This window comes from Lathyrus oleraceus, chromosome 3, assembly GCF_024323335.1.
Source record: "Lathyrus oleraceus cultivar Zhongwan6 chromosome 3, CAAS_Psat_ZW6_1.0, whole genome shotgun sequence".
In the NCBI taxonomy this organism is placed as follows: domain Eukaryota; kingdom Viridiplantae; phylum Streptophyta; class Magnoliopsida; order Fabales; family Fabaceae; genus Lathyrus; species Lathyrus oleraceus.
Window position 1 is genome coordinate 124,959,404 of NC_066581.1, and position 23,498 is coordinate 124,982,901.

Consider the following 23,498-nt stretch of genomic DNA (forward strand, 5'->3'; position numbering starts at 1 on the left):
TGAGTTTTTGTTTGTTTAATTCTTAATTTTGTATGCCTAGTTCTTTTTGTAATGATTGAGTATCTCTTATACTAATTTTCAATACGACTACGCTATTGTTATATAAAATAAATAGTAAGCTATTTTTTTTTCAAATCGACTTTTTTAATTTGTAGAAATATTTTCTCTTTTTTTATTATATGTTAATATTTAATTCTATTTTAGTTATATTTAATTTTATTCCCCTGATTGTGAATGTGACACTCCTTTGATACCATTATATGTTTTTAAATTGTGTTTGTTTTTAAAAAGAGATTCAATTATGATATTTTTAAATATTGTTTTAATTTTATAATTTTTTTCCTTTTCATTATTAAAGGTTTTAAAAAAATAAAAAATTGATTAAAATATGAATTCTTATGACTGATAAATCTTTTATGTTATATCCTTTCTTCGTATGTAAAAGGTGAAAAATACAACACATTGATGTATTGAAGAGACATTTAATTATTATAAAATATTAATATTTACAACCTTACAAGTAGTATGTTTAAAAAAACTCTAAGTGTTAAAAATTATAAAGTAATGTAAGTAAAACATTATACTTATAAATCATAAATCTGAAGATCGAAAATATGTCTAAAATGATCCCACTTGTTTATGTTATGATTATCATTCTTTCTCTATTTCTTGTCGTAACGAGCATTAGCAGTAAGCATTTTTTCTTTTAAATTCGACTCTTTACTTCGTACATAATGTTTTAACATGCTTTTTTTTATCTTAATTATCTAATGTTTATTTTTATTCCCTTTTTTTTCATAGCGGTGGGTGAAAAATGTTTAACAAATACGGATTGTGAATGCGACCCTCCTTTGATAGCTTTTTGTATATTTAAAAAGTGTATGTGTCAACCAAAACTATTCGACGACATACGATTATTAAATCCATAGGGATTAAAAAGAAGCTCAACTATAGTATTAAATAAGTTGTCATTAGTTATGGCATTTTCATCTTATAATTCGATTTTCATATAGTTTGTTGTTTTTCATATTTCATGGACCTTGTAGTTAATTTTTGTACTATAAAATGATGTTAAATGAAATAAAATAAGTTATCGTTTTTTCTTTACAATCTTATTGTCTATTAGAATATTTATGTTGAAAATAGTTTTTAGGTTTTTAAGCCTATCATTTTATATTTCTCTTATGATATTCTTAAACTATTGGATTTTTTCAACAATTCAACTTACATTACTCCTACCTAGGATGTATATTTGCATTTATTAACCAAGATTTTCGTAGAATTTTTTCTACGGAGACGACGATGTAGGGAAGAATTTTTTCGATGATATTTTTAGAATGGAGATCCGGAAAATATCATATATTCGGATCCCCAATACCATATATATATATATATATATATATATATATATATATATATATATATATATATATATATATATATATATATATATATATATATATATATATATATATATATAATAAAAATATTAAAAAATGGGGAGTCATCGGTGGACACGGATGATGGTGATTATTTTATTTTATTTTCTTATTGTATCATGCAATTCTATCTTGCTTGTGAGATATTTATTAGTAGGTTTTATCTATTTTTTCTATGCCTTATGAGATGTTTTATTTATGTGTTTTTGTCTGGTTAAGCACGTAGCAACAAACGGTTGGATATTTATTTTATCTTTCACTCTCTGTTGACATCTCTAGTACTGTTTAATTTATTTCATAATCTTAAATACTTTATTTTTTAAAATAATAGGAATAATTAATATGTCAATACAAAAGCATAGTACTAAATGGATATGTCTTAATTTAATATTTAATTTAGTAATCGACATCAATTTATTAGATTTTGTTAACCTTAGATTTATTTAGATTTGTTTTTTTATTGCATTGATGCGTGTGTCTTTTATAAAAAAAAAATATTTGTTTCATTAAATATTTATATATAACACAAATTAAATAGAAAAAAAATTATTTATTTTAATGATAATATGTTAGGCGGTGATTTTTAGTTAAGTGAAAAGTCAACAAATTCATGGTCAAACTACATTGATATTACTAAGTGTCTAAAAGTTTAAGACAAATCCAGAAGATTATGATCCTCTCTCGTCCAAACATGTTCAGAATCTTGAAAGATCACAATCCTAAGACTATGTGAATTGAAGATGTATCCCCCTTCGACAGAGGCAGGCAACGCATTCAGAAACGGTTATTTGTACAATTATCGCCATATTTGTTTGGTTTTAAACAATTATATCCTTAAAGACGCGTGAAAGCAAGTTAGAGCATGAAGGCCTAAGTAGTGGAATACGTGTCAGATTCATATGATTTAACCATTGTCGACGGTTTTATTAGTATTCGTATATAATACATATACACTCTATTTGAATATTCTTAATCCATTGGTTCTAGGCCCATGGTGCTTGCAAGTTTATAGGTCTTTAGTCTTTGATGGTTCATGCGTGCATTGGTGCATATCTTTTGGTCCATTGTTTGTCATTGGTCCATTGTGATTCATAAGGGCATTATATGCCATTAACTCTTGATTCATCCATGTATATTAGTACATTTCGTTCATATGATTCAGATGATTAAAGGTGATTGATTCATTCATAAATAAAGTTTTGTTTTAGGTGAAGTTCATTCAAAAGTCAAGTTTGATTCACATTCACGTCATAGTCATTTCATTTAAACAATTGGGCATTGCATTCATAATGTAGCATATACACAAATCATTATAAAAAGAAATAAAAAATTATATTTTTTTAAAAAGTTGACTTTTGGTCAACTGTTGATTTTTTGGTCAACCATTGCATTTCTGCACCCTAAAGTCCTAATACTGATCACATTTCAACATGGCATTGATTTATTAATGATCCATGGTCACACTTCCTCCATTGATCAAGAAATTCCATTGTTTTGCAAATTTGGTCATTATGCCTTGAAACTTGCTTTTCTTGCCTTGCATATTGACTTGCAACCTTGCCCACCATACCTACATCAAAGCCAGAATTCTGCAGCAAAACCAATCATGCATTCACCAACAATCAACCATTCAGACCATTAGCATAATATACCCAAATGCAATGCACATTTCAAATATCCAATCCATAAGCAAACCTTGGAAATCAGACTATCCATACTTGTGTTTACTGTGGAAATTGGTAAACAACCGCTGGTCCTCCCTGGTCTTAAAACAAAGGGTTACTTGCAGGATCGACCAGTTGATCCTAGGACATGTGCTAGTGCAAGTGATACTTGTTCAACTTTCGACGAAATGACTTTGTGAGGAACGGCTCCCAACAAAGTGTCAAACAAGGGTTTTCCACACGAACGGTTTTAGAAAATGTTACCGCCTGTAGGTGGCTCGTGACCGACAGCGCTATAACATTCAAAAGATGTATACTACGAACACGCTTTTGGTGAACTCTATGATCGTGATAGAGTTAGTGTCGACAGCGTAAACGACAACGTAAAATGATAACTCAAAAACAAAAGAAATTAAGATAAAATGTTCAACGGGAACAATTGAAAAGTAGGGAAGTTGCATTGAAATAAATGTGGTAATTCACGTACATAACACTCTTAGAGAAACTTTTGCTTCCTCGCGCCGGGAATGGGAAGTTTTCTTACAAGTGAACTCGTAGTACAAAGTGAACACCCCGAGCCCCTTGTGGAATACTCCTATTTATATTGAACTAGAGGAACTATTCCTAAGCTAACTTCCTAGAAGCTAGCAGATGTTATGACCCACGATTTGCATAACCACTGCACCCATGTCTTGCTAACTGCTCCACGTTATGGTGCCCTTATTTCTTTTTGAAACTGCTATTTTATTTTAAATTTCAAATTTCCCCGCCCAAACGCCAAGGTGAAGCTGTCTTCCGCGCATTTGATTAAAATTCTTTAAGTCCCAAAACCTCGTGTTGGTCGACAGAATGCCCTGCCGACGGAGCCGTCATTTCCTGTCGGCCTCCTCTTTTAGTTTGCTTTTCCTTCTTGATTGCGTTCGACATCTTTTACCTTTTGGTAGGGTATAATCCCCACATTCATGGGCCTCTTTCATTACTTGTGCTTTCAACATGCCTTAGGTATATTTCGTGGTAACAAAATGCCCCCCAGAGATGCCATTTTCGACTGTCGATGATGATGAGATGATGGCATCCCTGAAACTGTCGGCTTACCCTTTACTGTTCCCTCTTCTACTTAGTGGGACCTCTGTGTATCCCACGTGGGTGACGTCAGACAATTATGGCGAGTGTTTCTACTTCTCCTCGAGACGCACAAAATCACGTCTACGTCACTTCACGCCTCCAAACTGAACGTGTTTTGTCTTTTCGTTTACCTTCTCTCCTCCACGTGTCTGTAGGCGTGGGAACGTGAGCGTACGTGTCGGCTATGGAAGTGTAACCGCTCCCTCTTCTTTGCTCAGGGTTTAAGGGCTATGGAAGTGTAACCGTCCCTCTTCGCATGTCTGGTGCCAACTCTTCGACCTCGTAGGCATTATTAGAAAAAACCTGCACAACCTTAAACGGTCCTTCCCAATTTGGGGACCACTTACCTAACATTTTATCATTTCTTCCCATAGGCAAGATCACCCTATAAACCAAATCATCGACAACAAACATTTTCCCTTTCACCCTTTTGTTGTAGGCTCGGGCGACCTTCTCTTTTTGCCTTTGTAGAGACTCTAATGCTAGCATTCTTTCCTCGTCTACGTCGACTAATTCGTCTGTCATCATGCTCCAATAATCTTCAGAAGGTATTTCACACTGCCTTTGGGTCCTGACCGCCTGGACCTGAATTTCTACTGGCAATACTGCGTCATGCCCATAAGTCAGTCGAAATGGGGTTGTTCCAGTTGCTTCTTTTGGTGACGTTCGACATGCCCACAAGGCTTAGTCTAATGTCTTGTGCCAATTCCTTGGCTTCTGTCCTATGTGTTTCTTTATTAGGCTAATGATTACCTTATTAGCAGCTTCTACTTGGCCATTTGCCTGTGCGTAATAGGGAGTAGATGTCAGTAGCTTAATTCCCATTTCTTTTGCAAACTCTTGCACTTTTCGACCAGTGAAGATTGACCCCTGGTCGGTTGTAATAGTTTCTAGGATGCCAAATCTGCAAATGATGTAACTCTGGACAAAATCTATCATATTTTCTTGGTTTACATTTTTTAATGCTATGGCTTCGACCCATTTTGTGAAATAGTCGATGCCGACTAACACATACCTTTGTTGTTTCGACGAGGCTGGCTTTATTTCTCCTATAACGTCCAAAGCCCATCCTCGAAATGGCCAAGGTTTCACAATGGTGTGTAGCTCACTTCCAGGCACATGCAGTATGCCCCCATGCAATTGGCATTCTTGACAACCTTTGGCAAATTTAATGCAATCTTTCAACATTGAAGGCCAATAAACTCCTGAACGCATCAAAAGCCATTTCATCTTCAAACCTGCTTGATGCGCCCCACATGCCCCGCTGTGTGTGCTCGACAACGCCACGTACGCTTCACTTTCCCCAAGGCATTTTAATAACACTCCCTCGACTTTCTTCTTGAATAATTCATCATTTACTAAGACATAGCTAAGGGCCCTATACTTTATCTTTCGATCTGTCGACCCCACGGGATTACGTGAGTATTCGACTAACGGTCTATGCCAATCACTCCTTCCTTCGTCGTCGACAGTCAGAATTTCAAAATGGTTTTTATCTACTGCCCCTAGCTTCATGATTTCCAGATCCGAGGGTGACAGTGTCGTCGCCTGTATTTTCTTTCTTACTTGAATCTCTTCGTCCTGGTTTCTCGACGTTTTATACCCTGAAGCTTCTTGTGCCAAATCATTTGCTCTTTGGTTTTCTTGCCGCGGTATGTGTTGGAGATTGACTTGCTCAAATCTCTTGAGCAGTCTTATGGTAACCACGAAATACATGATCAGAATTTCTTTAACACACCTATACTCTTTTGATACTTGTTTAATAACTAACTCCGAATCTCCCATAATTTTGACATTCCTTTCCCCCAATTCCAGCAGTAGTTCAAGTCTGGTGATCAATGACTCGTATTCTACTTTATTATTGGTGCATAGCCCTTCGATTTTGTATTTAAAGTCTGCTGGAATTCCATTTTGAGAAATTATGACTCCCTCCATCCCAGCTTCATGCTTATGTCTTGATCCATCGAAGTATAGCCTCCATGGTGCTAAATCCACGTAATTTTGTGCCATTTCGACCATTGAATGGTCGACTAGGAAGTCTGCTACTACCTGCCCTTTCATTGCTTTCAAGGGTACTGTAAGACCCCAATTTTGTCCCTAAGATCCCTCATGGCATCATATCATATCATTACATTGCCTCAAGGATCATTGGACACCTTGCTTCCTTCCCTGTGGGTGGGTCATCTTTTTGAGAGTGGTTCTTGGTCACCAAGCATTCCTTGCATTAGTATATCATTGTTTTCCTTTTTATCACTAACCAAAAAGTACAAAAATATGTCATCTAACCTTTGTCTTGCAGATGAAGCATTAACAGGTCAAGGCAATTCAAGGCATTCATTAAGCAATAGATGGTGGTCATTTCTTGAGATTTGGGCCCCACAATCATTCACAAGAGTTCATATGAGCTATAATGTCACGTTGAAGCAAAATCCCAAGTGGTAGAGGCTTGAATCTCATCAGAACATTCTCAAGTCATCTGGAGACCTAGAAAGTCAACTGCAAAGTCAACTGTGAATTTGGAGGTGGGAAGTAATTAGAAATACTTCATTCATGTTCAAACAAGTCTCATTTGACATTTCAAACACTCACATTGAGGAATTTGAGGTCCAGTCAAAAATTTCCAAAAATAGCAAGTGACCTATAATTTGAACTTTCCAAAAATGGAAAGATTTTGGATCAATTTCAACTCAATATTACTTCATCAAGAAGGCTTCAAATGAAATTTTGTTGAACATGAAAGTTGTAGATCTTTCTCTCCTATTTCCAAAATGTCCAAGATCATGAGCATATGATGTGTAGTTAAGGAGATATGATCAAAACATGGCAAAGTATGCATGGAACTTCAAATGAGCATAACTTTTCAACCAAAGCTCCAAAATGAGTGGTTCTTTTTGCAATATTCTCCTCTTGACCTCTAATTTCCAAATCATGCATCATATTACATGAATTATCATCACATGATCACTTGTTAATCCATTGGCTTTTTGGAGGGAAATCACAAAATTCAAAATTGGTGCATGGTTTGAACTTTTTGCCATTGCCATTGGTTTTAAAATTTGATTTTAAGTGAAAATGAATGAAATTCGTGTACTGTTCACACATGCATTCCATGCATAAGAGGTGAAAAACCAATTTGTGCATACACCTTAAAACTTGATTAATCTCATTAGCATTTGGCTTAAGCATGATTAATGAATCATTAGCATGGCATATATAAGAGTAATCATAACTGTTTTCAGGGATTAACATTCATTTTTCAGATCTAGATCCAAAATTCTTCAAACTTTTCTCTCAAATTTTTCTTGCAAATCTTCACACAAGAAGCTCTTCTATTGCTTGATTCATGATCCTGAAGTGTTCTTGAGAAGAATTGGACGTGGAATTGGAGCAATTGGCGCCATATTGAAGCATACACAAAGCTTGAAGCATCCATGGAATTTTCAAAATCTGTTGGATTCGTGTGCAATTAAGCTTCAATTTCTCCTTCAATCATCCATACAAGCACCATAGAGGAACATTGGAGCTATCACAAGCCTTGAATCAAGCCAAATCTGAATCTGCACTTCAAGAGGTCACAATTCGAATCTCTTATTTTTGAATTTCTTTGCCATGTTGTTGTAGATCTCTTTGTGCTGGTTATGTTGAGCTTTGAATCGTGAATTTTGGTGTTATTTTGAGCTAGTTATGCATGTTTAAAGTTTTGATGTTCATTTAAGTTTTTCTTCGATTTGGCTTTGTTATGATGATTCGTGTGAAATTGATTGTTGATCTTGAATATACATTGCATGACCAATCGTTTAATGTTAGTTTGGTTGATTTCTGGACATGTTTTGAGTTTTCTGGAAAATCCAGATGAAGATCATGATGATCTTCATCTTCAACCTTTGAATGTTATCATTTCCAGAATTTGCCACGGCTTTGCTTCAGATTAGCTACGAAACTTTGAATTAGCTACAAAATTTTGGCGCGCTAGGGTTTAGGTATTAAACGGTGTCGTTTTGATTGAGCGCTCAATTTCAAATGCGCACTGACTTCGATTCCTGGCGAGTGAATTATTTTCAAATGCTTCATATTTTACTCATTTTCCCTCCTTTGACCATGCTATGCTCATCTTTGATTTTCAATTTTTTCCTTAACTTAGAAAAATCATATAAAATTGAAAATTGATCCAATTTGATCCCAATTTTTTGCATATTGTTCCTCTGTTTGTCTATTTTCTGATGATCATGATTTTATAAGTTGTGCTTGGCTGGATATTTTTTTGTGCTAGGATGTTTGAGTACATATGCTTGTTTGACCTTGCCTTGCTTATTCCTTCATGAAATGCTCAAAAATGTTCCAATGACTCTAAACTCTTGTGTGTAGTTACTAGGCACATTGCTTGACATTTTGGTTTTGGTTTGGTATTTTTCTCAATTACCATTGCTGTTTTATGCTTGTGCTAACTTGGTGTGACAATTTGTGTCACACCTTTGCTTGTTCAACTTGTACCATGTGATTGCCATGCCAAATGATGTCCAATGCTTCTGATTTTCTGTATGTGGATCATGTTATATGTCTTGATTGTGCATGAATTTTTCCAGATTTATTTGAATCATTTCTGTTTTGATTTGAATTTTTCATTCATGTTGATCACATAGGAACTTTAAAATTGCCTTGAACTTCTTTTGATCATGAAATGCTTTTGGTGATTGATTTTGATATGAGACCTTTTGGAATGTGTCAAGATGAGATTGAAGTTGATTCATGTTAAATTTCAGCTCCTGTTTTAAATTTTTTCTCCATCTTTGACCCTAGGCTTTGACCTAGTGGTTTGTGGCTTATGTTTGAGCTTTGATTTCAGGTTGAGCATCCAAGTTGCATAATTGATGATGCTCCATCATTTAAGTATTGTTGTTTGCTTTTGATTACTAACATTTGTGTGTTTTGTAGGTTGGTGCTAACTCATTTGAGTTTGCCTTTTGGCTTACACCTTTTGTACCTTGAGATTATCTTGTTGCTTATTGATTGTTCTCTGATTGTCTAAGTATTGTACTGATTTGTTTAGTGTTTCCACAGGTACATAAGTTGCTTTAAGTTCATTGTGAACTTTGCTTTGCTTGGTTGCTTAACCACTTAGGTATAATCTCTAATCTTCATTTAGTTTGGAAGACCTACTTTTATTGGTAGGCACCTGTCTGAAGTCCTCCTTAAGAGGCAATGCTTGTGATTGTTTAATTTTGTGCCAAGCAGGAAAAGTCCTCTTATGAGGCAATTGGCAGATAAAAGAGATGTGTAATCCATCTCCTGCTACTCAGTGTGTCATTCACTTTGCTCACACCATGTGTTGATGCATTGTGAATAATAACTCAAGATCTTCTAGAGTCCATTTGTGGAGAAGAGTTCCAACTTTCTGAACTCCCACACTTTCCATTGTTTAAAGCTCTCCCAGGCCAGGGATAAGAGCTATGAGGTACACCCCTCATCTCCATTTCATCTGCTTCACCCTAACTCTCAATGTTAGGGTTAAGAGCTCAAAATACCCCATTCCAGTTGGCTGTAAAGCCTAACCTTGCTTGAGCCTAATTGATTGTATATAGTGTGTGCTAATTGACTTGTTTGTTGCTTACTTGCTTCATCTGTGCATGTTTGCTTATGTGTGCCTTGTGCATTTATCATCATTACTTGTATATCATTTCATAGTCATAGTTCATTGCTTTGTGACACTTTGTTTGTCCATTGAGGAGTCAATTGTAAGTCCAGTTATTGGCATTTGTTTCCTATGATTTGGTGGGATTTGGAACTAAGACCATTCATTGGCATTCCTTTCCTTGGAGTCGAGTGTAAGACCATTTATTGGCAACTTGTTTCCTCTTGCTTATTGCAGTTGTTGTTTGTTTCTTGTGAGGAGTCAATTGTAAGTCCAGCTATTGGCAGTTGTTTCCTATGATCATTCTTTGTGAGACTAGTATAAGTCCAGTGATTGGCATCTGGTATCATTGTTTCATTTTTGTTTTAGGAGATTGGTATAAGTCCATAGATTGGCATCTGATATCCATTTTTTGTTTAGGAGATTGGTGTAAGTCCATTGATTGGCATCTGGTATCCATGTTTTGTTTTGTCTGAGGAGATTGGTATAAGTCCATAGATTGGCATCCGGTATCCATTTTGTTTAGTGAGATTGGAATAAGTCCATTGATTGGCATCCGGTATCCATTTACTTTGTCCATCTGTTATTGCCTTATTGCCTATTCCAAAGGAATCACTTGAATCATCTATATATGATCTCAAGAGGTGAACATCTAAGAAGTTTTACTTCCTCGCCCTCCCATCTTTTTGTTTCTTTAAACCTCCATTTGCATGTTAATCCAAAACATGAAAACTATTGTGCAAACATTTTCATTTGTTTTCAAATTAGAAACCTAGGCCTTAAGCCTTTGATTTTCAAACTTCATTTTCATAACACTTCTTTTGAATTGAATTCTAATCATACTTTGACCATTTTTGTGAATAATTCTAATTGGTTAATTTCACTCACTCAATTGTTTTGTGGCTTTGTCCATTCTTGATAAGTTTTCATACATTAGCCATAGGTTTGATTTATCCTAGTTGGTTGATGTTAATCTCACCTTTTGTCCTTAGTGATTGAATTGTAAGACTTCCTTGCTTATTATAGGGTTAACCCCTCACTAGCAAGTTGAAGCTTTTCTCACATGGTGGACTTGTTGTTTGTATAGGTTGAGTTTTCTCCCGTGGATAACGAAAGACTTTAAGGCTTTTGTTTTAAAATCAATCCACTCATATTTTGGAAATCTTTTAGCCGAACTACGAGGTTTTGATCCTGTAAAGGTACGTAGGCAATGGTTATCCATCCAAACACAAAAATAATAACTTGTATATTCTTTTCTCATCCCTTCAATCCATGTTTTCACAATAAATATTTCATAAACAAATAACATTTCATACAACAAGTTATGAAAAGGGCTCCCTAGGAGTACCTAGGACGTTTTGGGTGCCTAACACCTTCCCATTGCGTAATTAACCCCTTACCCAGATCTCTGATCTTTTCAATGGTTTTCTATGTGTAAAACTTCTTAGGCTTTTGTTCGCTTTTTAGCCATTCCTTCGGATAAATAAAAGTGCGGTGGCGACTCGATTCTTTGTATGCTTTGCTTTTGGTTTAATCAATAAATCATAAAGTGACGAATACACCGCTACAGAAAAGTGGCGACTCTGCTGGGGATTTTCCTTGGTGGTTTTGCCTACTTTTCACCCTTGTTGTATGATATTGTTTATTTGTTATTTGACATATTTTTGTACAATTTGGGATTACTGTATTGATTGTAATGATTGAATTGCTTGATATACAATTGCTTGTTTGCTTGGTGATCTCTGTGAGATGAGTTCTGTACCCGAACTCGAGTGCACCTTAGGATAGGAGAATGGCATAGTCTCGTCAACTTGTGTGGAGTATTCCTTAGCAAGTTGACTTGCGAGTCCATTCACTTGGTGGAGGTCATGTTGGATTAATAATGTCACACAAGTTATTTGTGGTTAGGCATTATTCTTTCAATCATGTGCCTTAGAAGCCAAGGACTTTAGTTTACCAAGCCCATCTTGGCCTATTTTTAGGACGTAGTGCGGAGGTCGTTCAGATGTAAGATCTGATGCGATTGTTACGCGATACTACACTCATAAGAGTCTCTCTTGAGAATATTTTTGGAATACGAGTATTCGTTCCTCCGATAATATTCGAAAGATGGGATGATGACTATGGGAACCTCTAGTAGAACATGTTCGGCAGGTTTAAACCCTAGTACACTCCCTTGGGTGGTTCTTAACCGAGACTCCATGCTCGTGACTCTCAACAAACACGTGATTCATGGTTGAGTCGTTCAGACATCCTTAATATCAATGGAACTTGGGTGTTGATAAGGTGTAAACCGTAATCCACCAAAATGGATGATTGATATTAAGGATGATTGAGTCGGTTCATGTACCGTTAATATCAATGGAACTTGGGTGTCGATAAGGTGAAAACCATAATCTACCAAAATGGATGATTGATATTAAGGATACTATGAGCTTTCCCATGACCTTTGTCTGGTGTGCTTTGCTTGATCCTTGATTGTGATTGTTGCATTCATTCATTCATGCATTCATCCGCATTCATGTCATCAGAAAAATCAGAAAATTTTCAAGGAACTTAAAGGGTTTATTTGCAAAATTTTCAGACATGGAAAGACCAAAAAGGCATACAAAGAAGTACAGCTTTCGACAACCCGATCTGAAAGAGTTAAGGAATCTGACATCCTATGTATTAGATCCCTTGGGTTTCAAAGCTCGTTATGGAAAGCTTCTGCCTCTGTTGAATACTCAGGTTGATGAAGGGTTGATGAGTACTTTGGCACAGTTCTATGATCCTCTGTATCATTGCTTCTCTTTTCCGGACTTTCAGCTGTTGCCTACGCTTGAGGAGTATGCTCATCTTGTGGGTATTCCTATTCTGGATCAGGTGTCGTTCAGTGGCTTGGAGAGTATTCCGACTTCTCGAGAGATTGCAGACTTGTTGCACATAGATGAATCCCTGATTGAAGCGCATATGACCACCAAAGGTGGAATTCGGGGTCTTCCTTCTGATTTCCTCATTGCTCAAGCTACCGTTTATGGGAAGGTCATGAGTGAGGATGCCTTTGAGGCCATATTCGTGCTGCTCATCTATGGTTTGGTATTGTTCCCCAACATCGACAAATTTGTGGATGTGAACGCCATTAAGATCTTTTCTGTTCTTAATCCCGTTCCTACTCTGTTGGGTGATACCTATGTCTCTTTGCATCTGAGGAATGCAAAGGGTGGAGGAGTTATTGTGTGTTGTTTGCCTCTGTTGTACAAGTGGTTTATTTCTCACTTACCGCAGACGGTTGCTTTCAAGGAGAACAAGGGATATCTACGGTGGTCTACGAGGCTTATGTCTCTCACTAATGACGATATCTTTTGGTATGATCGCGTGTATGATACTGTTCAGATCATTGATTATTGTGGTGAATTCCCTAATGTGCCTCTTCTCGGTACATGTGGTGGAATCAGCTACAATCCTATCTTAGCACGTCGTCAGCTTGGGTTCCCCCTAAAGGATAAACCTCATAACATTCTGTTAGAAGGTGTGTTCTTTCAGGAGGGTAAAGATCCCCAAGGCCTGAAAGCCAGGATGGTCCGCGCTTGGCGCAAGATTCACAAGAAGGGTAGAAATGAGTTGGGTACGAAGAACTGCATTGCTTTGGAGCCGTATACTTCTTCGGTCATACAGAGAGCTTCAGAGTATCTTATGCCTTATGATTATCCGAGACCTACACCGTTGGATGTGGCTGGGCCTTCAACCCTCCCTAACCAAGGTGTAGAGGAGTTGAGAGAAGAAGACCTTTCACGTGCCTGGATCCGTGAACGGGAAGAGTTGCTTCAGCAAATCAAGGAGAAGGATGCTCTGATTGAATTCCTCGAGCATCAGGTGATAGATGATCCGAATGATACCTGGACTTCTCTGCTTCCTCAGTCTTCCAAATTCTGGAAGAGGAAGTATGATCGACTTGCTAAGGAGAAACGAATATGGAAGCAGCATATGAGAGAGAGATCAAGAAGCTTTGTGTATCTCGTCTTCCAGCATCTCGAGCTTCTAGGGATCCATAAGATGTTCATTTTCCTTTTCCCTTGTAATAATCAACAATGATGTACTTCTTTGTCTCAAATATATATTTGACGAGATATTTTCCATATGCGATTAAATGCTTAAATATTCAAATTTGCAAACAGAACCCTAAAAGTTCCTTGAAATAAAAACAAAGCATATGCACGAGCATTGCATGCATCATTTTGCATAAGCAGGTGTTGTTCTGGTCTTCTTGTCTGTGGCCTAACTCTGTGCTCTTCATTTATTTTGAAGACAAGTTGACTCATCGGTACTACACCCGAGCTAATTCTGCAAGAGTGATGGATCAACTTGAACAAGAGAACCGAGAGCTGAAGGAAGAAGTCGCCAGGCTGAGCGCTCTGATGGAGCAATTCTTAGCTGCCCAGAATCAACCGTCTCCACCTCCTGCAACTCCTCCCCAGAGGACTATTATATCTGAAGTGGTTTCTTCAACTGTGCCAGCTTCTAGTGCTCACTTCGTGCCAGCCATGTCAGCCGGGTTCCCGTGGGGTATGCCTCCAGGTTTCATGCCAGATATTCCAGCTCCTACCTTTGCTTCCATGCCGGCATCTAGCCAGGTCCTTGCGATGCCTCCTCCTGTCGTGCATACCATTCCCAGGGTAGACGACACCATCTATCATTCTGAGCCGTCTGAGGGCCCAGATGTTAATGAAAAGATGGAAGCTATGAACGACCAATTTCTTGAGCTCCGCAAGGAATTGAAGACCCTTCGAGGGAAAGATTTGTTCGGCAAGTCTGCTGCTGAATTATGCCTGGTTCCCGGTGTTAAGATACCCGTCAAATTCAAAGTTCCTGACTTTGAGAAGTATAAGGGGAACACCTGCCCGCTCAGTCACCTGGTTATGTATGCCAGGAAAGTGTCTACTCAAACAGATAATGATCAGTTGCTGATTCATTATTTTCAGGATAGTTTGTCCGGTGCAGCTCTTCGTTGGTATATGAGCCTTGATAGTGCAAACATTCGTTCCTTCAACGATCTTGGCGAAGCCTTCGTCAAGCAATACAAGTATAATGTGGATATGGCTCCTGACCGTGATCAACTCAGAGCCATGTCCCAGAAGGACAAAGAGACATTTAAAGAATACGCCCAGAGGTGGCGAGAGCTGGCAGCTCAGATTACTCCTCCGCTGGAAGAGAAGGAGATGACTAAGATCTTTCTGAAGACTCTTAGTTCATTTTATTATGAGCGGATGGTCGCTAGTGCTCCCTCTGATTTCACCGAGATGGTGAACATGGGAATGCGATTGGAGGAAGGAGTCCGGGAAGGACGGTTATCTAAGGATGAAGGCTCTTCTAAACGATATGGGGCTTTTAAGAAGAAAGATGGGGAGGCACATGTTGTGCAATCCCATGCTAAATCTAGAAGACCCTCCGCCAAGAGGAAGCCTGTGCGTCATGCCAGCGATCAGCATCAGGTGGCTCACATAGCACCTGTCTTCAGAGATAACAACCAGCATAATCAGCAACAACCTCAGTATCAACAGCAACATCATCCGCAGCAACAGGCTTACCAGCCTCGTGGCAAGAGTAATCAGGCTAATTTGAATTATGATAGGAAGAAGATCACTTTCGATCCTATTCCTATGTCATATGCTGAGCTTTATCCCTCTTTAATAGAACGGAAACTGATTACCCCGAGGGATCCTCCGGCTGTGCCTGCTAACCCGCAGTGGTGGTACAAGCCCGACCAACATTGTGTTTATCATTCCGGTGCCCCGGGTCACAATATAGAGAACTGATATCCATTGAAGACTAAGGTTCAAGACCTTATGAGATGCGGCATTCTGAGCTTTGAGGACTCAGGCCCCAATGTTACGAAGAACCCATTGCCCGAGCATGGGAAGTCGGTTAACATGGTCCAGGGTTGCCCTGGCAAATATAAGGTCAAATATGTAAGCCATATTCGACAGTCATTGGTTGAGTTGCATCGTCTACTGTGTGATTATAGTCATATGGAGCACGACCATGACAAATGTTGTATCTGTTCCGTCAATAGATTGGGTTGCCGCCAAGTGCGCAGAGAGCTTCAAGAGCTGTTGGATGAGGGTACTATTGAGATTCTGCAGAACAGAAATGTTGATGAAGATGAACCAGAAGTAAATGTGATTTCTCCTGTGTTCAAGATTCCTGAGCCTGTTGTCATCCGTTATGATGGTAGCAAGCCGAAGGTCTCTCCTTCTCCGGTAATCAAACCTGCAGGCCCTGTGCCTTATTCTTCTGAGAAAGCGATTCCCTTTCGTTACAGTGTTGTTGCTGTTGAAGATGGGAAAGAAGTGCCTTTGCCTTTAACCTCTGTGGTTAATATTGCTGATGTGAGCGGGTTGACCCGGAGTGGTCGTGTGTTTTCAGCGCCTAAGCCTCAGGCTAGAGCTGTTGTTTCTGATTCTGCTGAGCGTCCGGTTGGGACTGCGGTGAATGTTCCGAATCCGGCACCTGTTGCCAAACCCTCCTCTGTACAAAAGACTCCTACTTCTTCTGTTGGCCCGAGTGGCATTGTGAATGAAGAATGTGATGAGATGCTGAGGCTCATCAAGAAGAGTGAGTACAACGTTGTACACCAGCTTCTACAAACGCTGTCCAAAATCTCCGTGCTATCTTTGCTTCTGAATTCAGAACCCCATAGGGAGGCTCTGCAGAAAGTATTGGACGTGGCTTATGTTGATCATGATGTCACGATTGAACAGTTTGACAGTATAGTTGCAAACATTACTGCTTGCAACACCTTGAGTTTCTGTGACGCTGATCTCCCTGAGGAGGGAAGAGACCACAACATGGCTTTACATATTTCTATGAACTGCAAGACCGACGCCATGTCCAGCGTGCTGGTGGACACTGGGTCATCTTTGAATGTATTGCCAAAAACCACTCTTTCGAGATTGTCATATCAAGGGCCTCCCATGAGGAAGAGTGGTGTTGTTGTGAAAGTTTTCGATGGGTCGCGTAAGACCGTGATTGGGGAAGTTGATCTCCTAATCAAGATTGGACCAAGTGATTTCCAAGTTACCTTTCAGGTTATGGATATCCACCCATCTTATAGCTGTCTCCTTGGTAGACCATGGATTCACGAGACTGGCGCCATGACATCCACCCTACACCAGAAGCTGAAATTTGTTAAGAATAAAAAATTGGTCGTGGTAGGGGGAGAAAACGCTCTCCTGGTTAGCCACTTGTCTTCTTTCTCATATATTGATGCTGAGGATGAAGTTGGAACGCCTTTCCAAGCTTTGTCTATTGTTGAGCCGATTGAGAAGAAGTCTCCTTCATTTGCTTCCTATAGAGATGCGAAGTTGGCCATTGAATGTGGTGCAGTTGCTGGTTTAGGAAAGATGATTGAGCTTGAAGACAACAAGTCCCGGGCTGGAATTGGCTATTCTTCTGGGGCATTCAACAAGCAAGGGTTGTTCAAGAGTGGAGGTTTCATCCATGCTAATCAAGTTGAGGAGGTTGCTGCTATTCTGGAAGAGGATGCAGAGGATTTGAGCAACTTTGTTATCCCTAGAGGGATCTGCCATAATTGGGTCGCTGTGGATGTTCCTACGGTCATTCATAAGTCAGCGTAATTTGTTCACTTTGTTCAAAACCCTTCTCTAATCTTCATGTAGTCTGGAAGACCTACTGTTATTGGTAGGCACCTGTCTGAAGTCCTCCTTAAGAGGCAATGCTTGTGATTGTTTAATTTTGTGCCAAGCAGGAAAAGTCCTCTTATGAGGCAATTGGCAGATAAAAGAGATGTGTAATCCATCTCCTGCTACTCAGTGTGTCATTCACTTTGCTCACACCATGTGTTGATGCATTGTGAATAATAACTCAAGATCTTCTAGAGTCCATTTGTGGAGAAGAGTTCCAACTTTCTGAACTCCCACACTTTCCATTGTTTAAAGCTCTCCCAGGCCAGGGATAAGAGCTATGAGGTACACCCCTCATCTCCATTTCATCTGCTTCACTCTAACTCTCAATGTTAGGGTTAAGAGCTCAAAATACCCCATTCCAGTTGGCTGTAAAGCCTAACCTTGCTTGAGCCTAATTGATTGTATATAGTGTGTGCTAATTGACTTGTTTGTTGCTTACTTGCTTCATCTGTGCATGTTTGCTTATGTGTGCCTTGTGCATTTATCATCATTACTTGTATATCATTTCATAGTCATAGTTCATTGCTTTGTGACACTTTGTTTGTCCATTGAGGAGTCAATTGTAAGTCCAGTTATTGGCATTTGTTTCCTATGATTTGGTGGGATTTGGAACTAAGACCATTCATTGGCATTCCTTTCCTTGGAGTCGAGTGTAAGACCATTTATTGGCAACTTGTTTCCTCTTGCTTATTGCAGTTGTTGTTTGTTTCTTGTGAGGAGTCAATTGTAAGTCCAGCTATTGGCAGTTGTTTCCTATGATCATTCTTTGTGAGACTAGTATAAGTCCAGTGATTGGCACCTGGTATCATTGTTTCATTTTTGTTTTAGGAGATTGGTATAAGTCCATAGATTGGCATCTGATATCCATTTTTTGTTTAGGAGATTGGTGTAAGTCCATTGATTGGCATCTGGTATCCATGTTTTGTTTTGTCTGAGGAGATTGGTATAAGTCCATAGATTGGCATCCGGTATCCATTTTGTTTAGTGAGATTGGAATAAGTCCATTGATTGGCATCCGGTATCCATTTACTTTGTCCATCTGTTATTGCCTTATTGCCTATTCCAAAGGAATCACTTGAATCATCTATATATGATCTCAAGAGGTGAACATCTAAGAAGTTTTACTTCCTCGCCCTCCCATCTTTTTGTTTCTTTAAACCTCCATTTGCATGTTAATCCAAAACTTGAAAACTATTGTGCAAACATTTTCATTTGTTTTCAAATTAGAAACCTAGGCCTTAAGCCTTTGATTTTCAAACTTCATTTTCATAACACTTCTTTTGAATTGAATTCTAATCATACTTTGACCATTTTTGTGAATAATTCTAATTGGTTAATTTCACTCACTCAATTGTTTTGTGGCTTTGTCCATTCTTGATAAGTTTTCATACATTAGCCATAGGTTTGATTTATCCTAGTTGGTTGATGTTAATCTCACCTTTTGTCCTTAGTGATTGAATTGTAAGACTTCCTTGCTTATTATAGGGTTAACCCCTCACTAGCAAGTTGAAGCTTTTCTCACATGGTGGACTTGTTGATTGTATAGGTTGAGTTTTCTCTCGTGGATAACGAAAGACCTTAAGGCTTTTGTTTTAAAATCAATCCACTCATATTTTGGAAATCTTTTAGCCGAACTACGAGGTTTTGATCCTGTAAAGGTACGTAGGCAATGGTTATCCATCCAAACACAAAAATAATAACTTGTATATTCTTTTCTCATCCCTTCAATCCATGTTTGCACAATAAATGTTTCATAAACAAATAACATTTCATACAACAAGTTGTGAAAAGGGTTCCCTAGGAGTACCTAGGACGTTTTGGGTGCCTAACACCTTCCCATTGCGTAATTAACCCCTTACCCAGATCTCTGATCTTTTCATTGGTTTTCTATGTGTAAAACTTTTTAGGCTTTTGTTCGCTTTTTAGCCATTCCTTCGGATAAATAAAAGTGCGGTGGCGACACGATTCTTTTTATGCTTTGCTTTTGGTTTAATCAATAAATCATAAAGTGACGAATACACCGCTACAGGTACGTATGTCAGAGAGTATTCTGTTAACGCTAAAGCCCATTTTCCAATTCGACTGTGTAAAATTGGTTTAGATAGCATATGTTTAATAATATCAAAATGAGAAGATATGTAAACATCAACAGGCTTAATATATTGCTTTAATTTCGTACAAGAGAAATACAGGCACATGCATAGTTTTTCAATGTCACTATACCTAGTTTCAGGATCATTCAACATTCGACTAAGGTAATACACAGGTCTTTCGACACAATTTTCATCCTCTTGGACTAACATACTTCCTATAGTCGATTGTGAGGCTGCAATATACAATCTCATTGGCCCATGCCTAAAATGAGGGGCCAATACTGGAGGCTTAGTCAAGTACTCTTTGATTTTGTCGAAAGCCTCTTGGTGTGCATCCTGCCATTTGAACTCTTCGCTCTTCAGTCGAAGTAGTGGGGAGAATGCTTTTGTTTTGCCACTTAGATTTGATATGAATCTTCTAAGGAAATAGATTTTTCCCAAAAAGGATTGCAGCTCCTTTTTGGTCGAAGGAGGCCTGACGTCCATAATGGCTTTTGTTTTGCTTTGATTCACTTCAATGCCTTTTTTGTGCACCACAAAACCAAGGAAGACGCCTGCCTGCACACAAAAAGCGCATTTTAATGGATTCATTTTCAATCCACATTTCCTCATCCTTAGGAACGCTTTTCGTAGATGGTCGACATGAGTATGTTGTCCTTTTGATTTTATCACGATGTCATCAATGTAGACTTGCATGAAATCTTCTATGAAGTCATGGAACATTGAGTTCATTACCCTCTAGTATGTTGCTCCGACATTTTTCAGGCCGAATGGCATAACCACCCACTCATATGTCCCTAAGGCTCCTGGACATCGAAACGCCGTCTTCGGCACGTCTTCTTCTGCAATAAAAATTTGGTTATATCCAGCATAACCATCTAACATGCTTAAATATTCAAAACCAGCGGCCGAATCGACTAGCATTTCAGCCACGGGCATGGCATATTCATCTTTTGGGGTGGCAGCATTTAGATCTCTAAAATCAATGCATACTCTTAAAGACCCATTTTTCTTTATGATTGGCACAATATTGGCCAACCATTCGACATACCTTGCATTTTGGATAAACTTGCTTTTCAAAAGCCTTTCCACCTCCGTTTTTATCTTTGCCGTAATCTCTGGGGCGAAACGCCTGGGCGTTTGTTTCACTGGCTTTCTTCCAGCTTTTATGGGCAGCTTTAACTCGACCAAATCTCTACTCAAACCAGGCATTTCATTATAATCCCACGCAAAACAATATCTAAATTCTTTGAGTATGGATATTACCTCGGACTTTAGTTTGTTGTCGATGTTGACTCTTATATATGTTGGCCTCTTCTCGCCATTCTCGCCAAGGTCGACTTCTTCCAAGGGATCTTTTGGTCGGATTCTCTCTGGTGCCTTTGGGTCTTTTTCGAACCCTAAAGGTTCATTGTCGTAAATTCAATCTATACGCTGCATGTCGAAGTCCCCTTTATTCAACGCATAGGCCTCAACAGCCATGTTTTCGTCAGCCTCTATGGCCGACTTTATTTTGTTTTCGGCAACGTATGCCGAAATCATTCTCAAAGCTTCTAACTCAGACATCATCACTGGAATCCCCCCAGCCTGTCGGCCGGATACCTATGTATGGTGGATCCTCTAGGCGCTCTACATACCAAATGAAACCATGGGTTTCATGTAAAGTCGGTGAGACGAAAGCTTCACTCAGATTAGCATAAACATCCTCAGCTGGGAAGCAAGGAGAGATGTTGGCCAGCTTTCTTTCAAACTCCTTCTTGCCGACATTATTCACATAGGCCATAAAATATCCTTGGTCGGCCTCGATGTTTTCGGCCACCCCATCCTCTCTCCAAATCACCAGTCTTTGGTGTGCTGAAGAGGGCACAACTCCGACGCCATGTAGCCACTCTCTGCCAAGTAGCAAGTTGTAACTTGGCTTTGCGTCGATCACCATGAATAGTGTCGGTCTGGTCACGGAACCTACTGTAACATTCACCATAATTACTCCCATGGTGCTTTTTGTCTTCCCTCCATAGTCCGACAAAACCACGTTATTAGACCTGATGTCAGTGTCGTACTTGCCAATCTTCCTCAGCATATGGTGTGGCATAATGTTGACCGTGGCACCACAGTCGACCAAAATTTTGTTGACGGTTACGCCTTCCACCTTTGCCCTGATCAGTAGTGGTTTCAGATGGTTTTTCATGTTCATCGTTGGTCTTTCGAACACTGCCTCTTGGCTTTCAGCAAACCCATTGTTCAGCACAAAATAGCATCTTGGTTGATGCAAACCCATTTCTTCAGCCTCATCATTGTTCACTGACCCTTCGACTTCAGTTACACATTTGTATTCTTGTGGTAAGATTGATACCACGTTGACCAGAATGCCGAGGCTTGCTTCAGATTCTGAATTGAAGTCGTCAGTCACTTCATCAGAACATTTTTCTGTTGGTCGACGGACGTACTCTCTTATTCGTTCTTTCGCCGTTGTGTCGACTTTCACAACCATTTTCAGCCTGTTTACGCCTCTGAAATCGTCTCCATTGAGTCCTCGTCATGGGATTTTTTCCCAAATAGTTTTTGGAGATATGAGTCCTCTTTTCAGACTTAAATTCACGCCGGTAGTTAACTGCTAGACCTTCTCTAGCCTCAGCAGCAGCCCCTTGTGGGGTGTCTTGCCTTCCCTGAGGTTTGATCCAAGTACCTCGAGGAGTACTGGCCGACGGCACGAAGCTCCTGGGCCTTGTTGGGTTATTTCCCACAGCCTTTTTTGAGCCTCTTTCATTCTGATAGCCCCGGGTTGGCACATTTCTTTTTCTCTTTCCCAACTGCAGCCTCTGGAAATTCTCTGCTGCTATTTTGTCGGTGACAGCTCCACACCTTGGGCACAGGCACACCTGTGAACCCTTGTTCTTGCAGCGATACAGAAAATCTACCAAGTCTTCATCAGCCCTTGGGTAAACTTCAGCCATATCGACATCTGGGCTTTCCCCAGTCTGTTCCAGCATGTTGGCCTCATCATATTCGCTGATCTCGACTGGTTCCATGAACAGGGCTTCCTCCTGGTGAAGAGGGTCAGTGTCGATCTTCATCCTGTGGCCAGCAAACTTCAGCCTGCCTTCTTGAATCGCTTTTTGAACCAAATCCCTGAAAAAGTAATAATTAGAGGTGTTATGACCAAGATAGTTGTGATATTTACAAAACCCTCTTTTCTGTCTTTGTTCCAACGGTGGCATTTTAGTACCAGGCGGCACTACCATTTGTCCATCTTTGACTAATAAGTCAAAAATTTCCTCACACTTCGACACGTCGAAAGTGTAAGTTTTCGAAGGGAATTTTGGATTATTTTCGACAGGATTCTTGCCTTGCGCAGGCAGCAATGAGCGACACTCATAAGTGGACCCTGGTTTTAGTTCAGCCACGTCGATGTCTAATTCGTTCGATGAAGCATAATCTGCCTCACATATTGGGTCTGTCGCGTCGTATTCGACAAACGCTACCTTTTCCTTCTTAGACTTATTGTGCCTAACTTTCTCTAGCCTCAATCGTTCTAGGTGTCGGACTCTGTCAGCCAGTTGTGACATACTTCTCACAAAAGTTGGATCTATTTTCTTCCTAATGGAGTAATCTAATCCTCCTGCGGCCATTTGAACTAGTTCATGTTCTGGCACTTGTGTGAAACACCTAGCCTTTAAAGACCTAAAACGATTCAGATAATCATCTACGCTCTCAGCGAACCTTCTCTTAATACTAGACAATTCCGCCAAACTAATTTTGGAGTGTCCTTCGTAAAACTGTTCATGGAACTTCTTTTCTAGTTTGGCCCATGAGTCGATGGAACTTGGGGCCAACGAAGTGAACCATGTGAGGCTGCCTTGGTT

General features: G+C 39.2%; 1 long non-coding RNA gene across 1 annotated transcript in view; it reads right to left on the reverse strand.

Annotated features, from left to right (window-relative positions):
- Nucleotides 1-2,823: 2,823 nt before the first annotated feature.
- Nucleotides 2,824-23,498, reverse strand: part of LOC127128977 (uncharacterized) — a 45,996-nt gene continuing 25,321 nt past the window's right edge. Inside the window, exon 3 of the long non-coding RNA XR_007806104.1 lies at nucleotides 2,824-3,028. This is a non-coding gene — a long non-coding RNA (uncharacterized LOC127128977). The remainder of the gene's footprint in view (nucleotides 3,029-23,498) is intronic.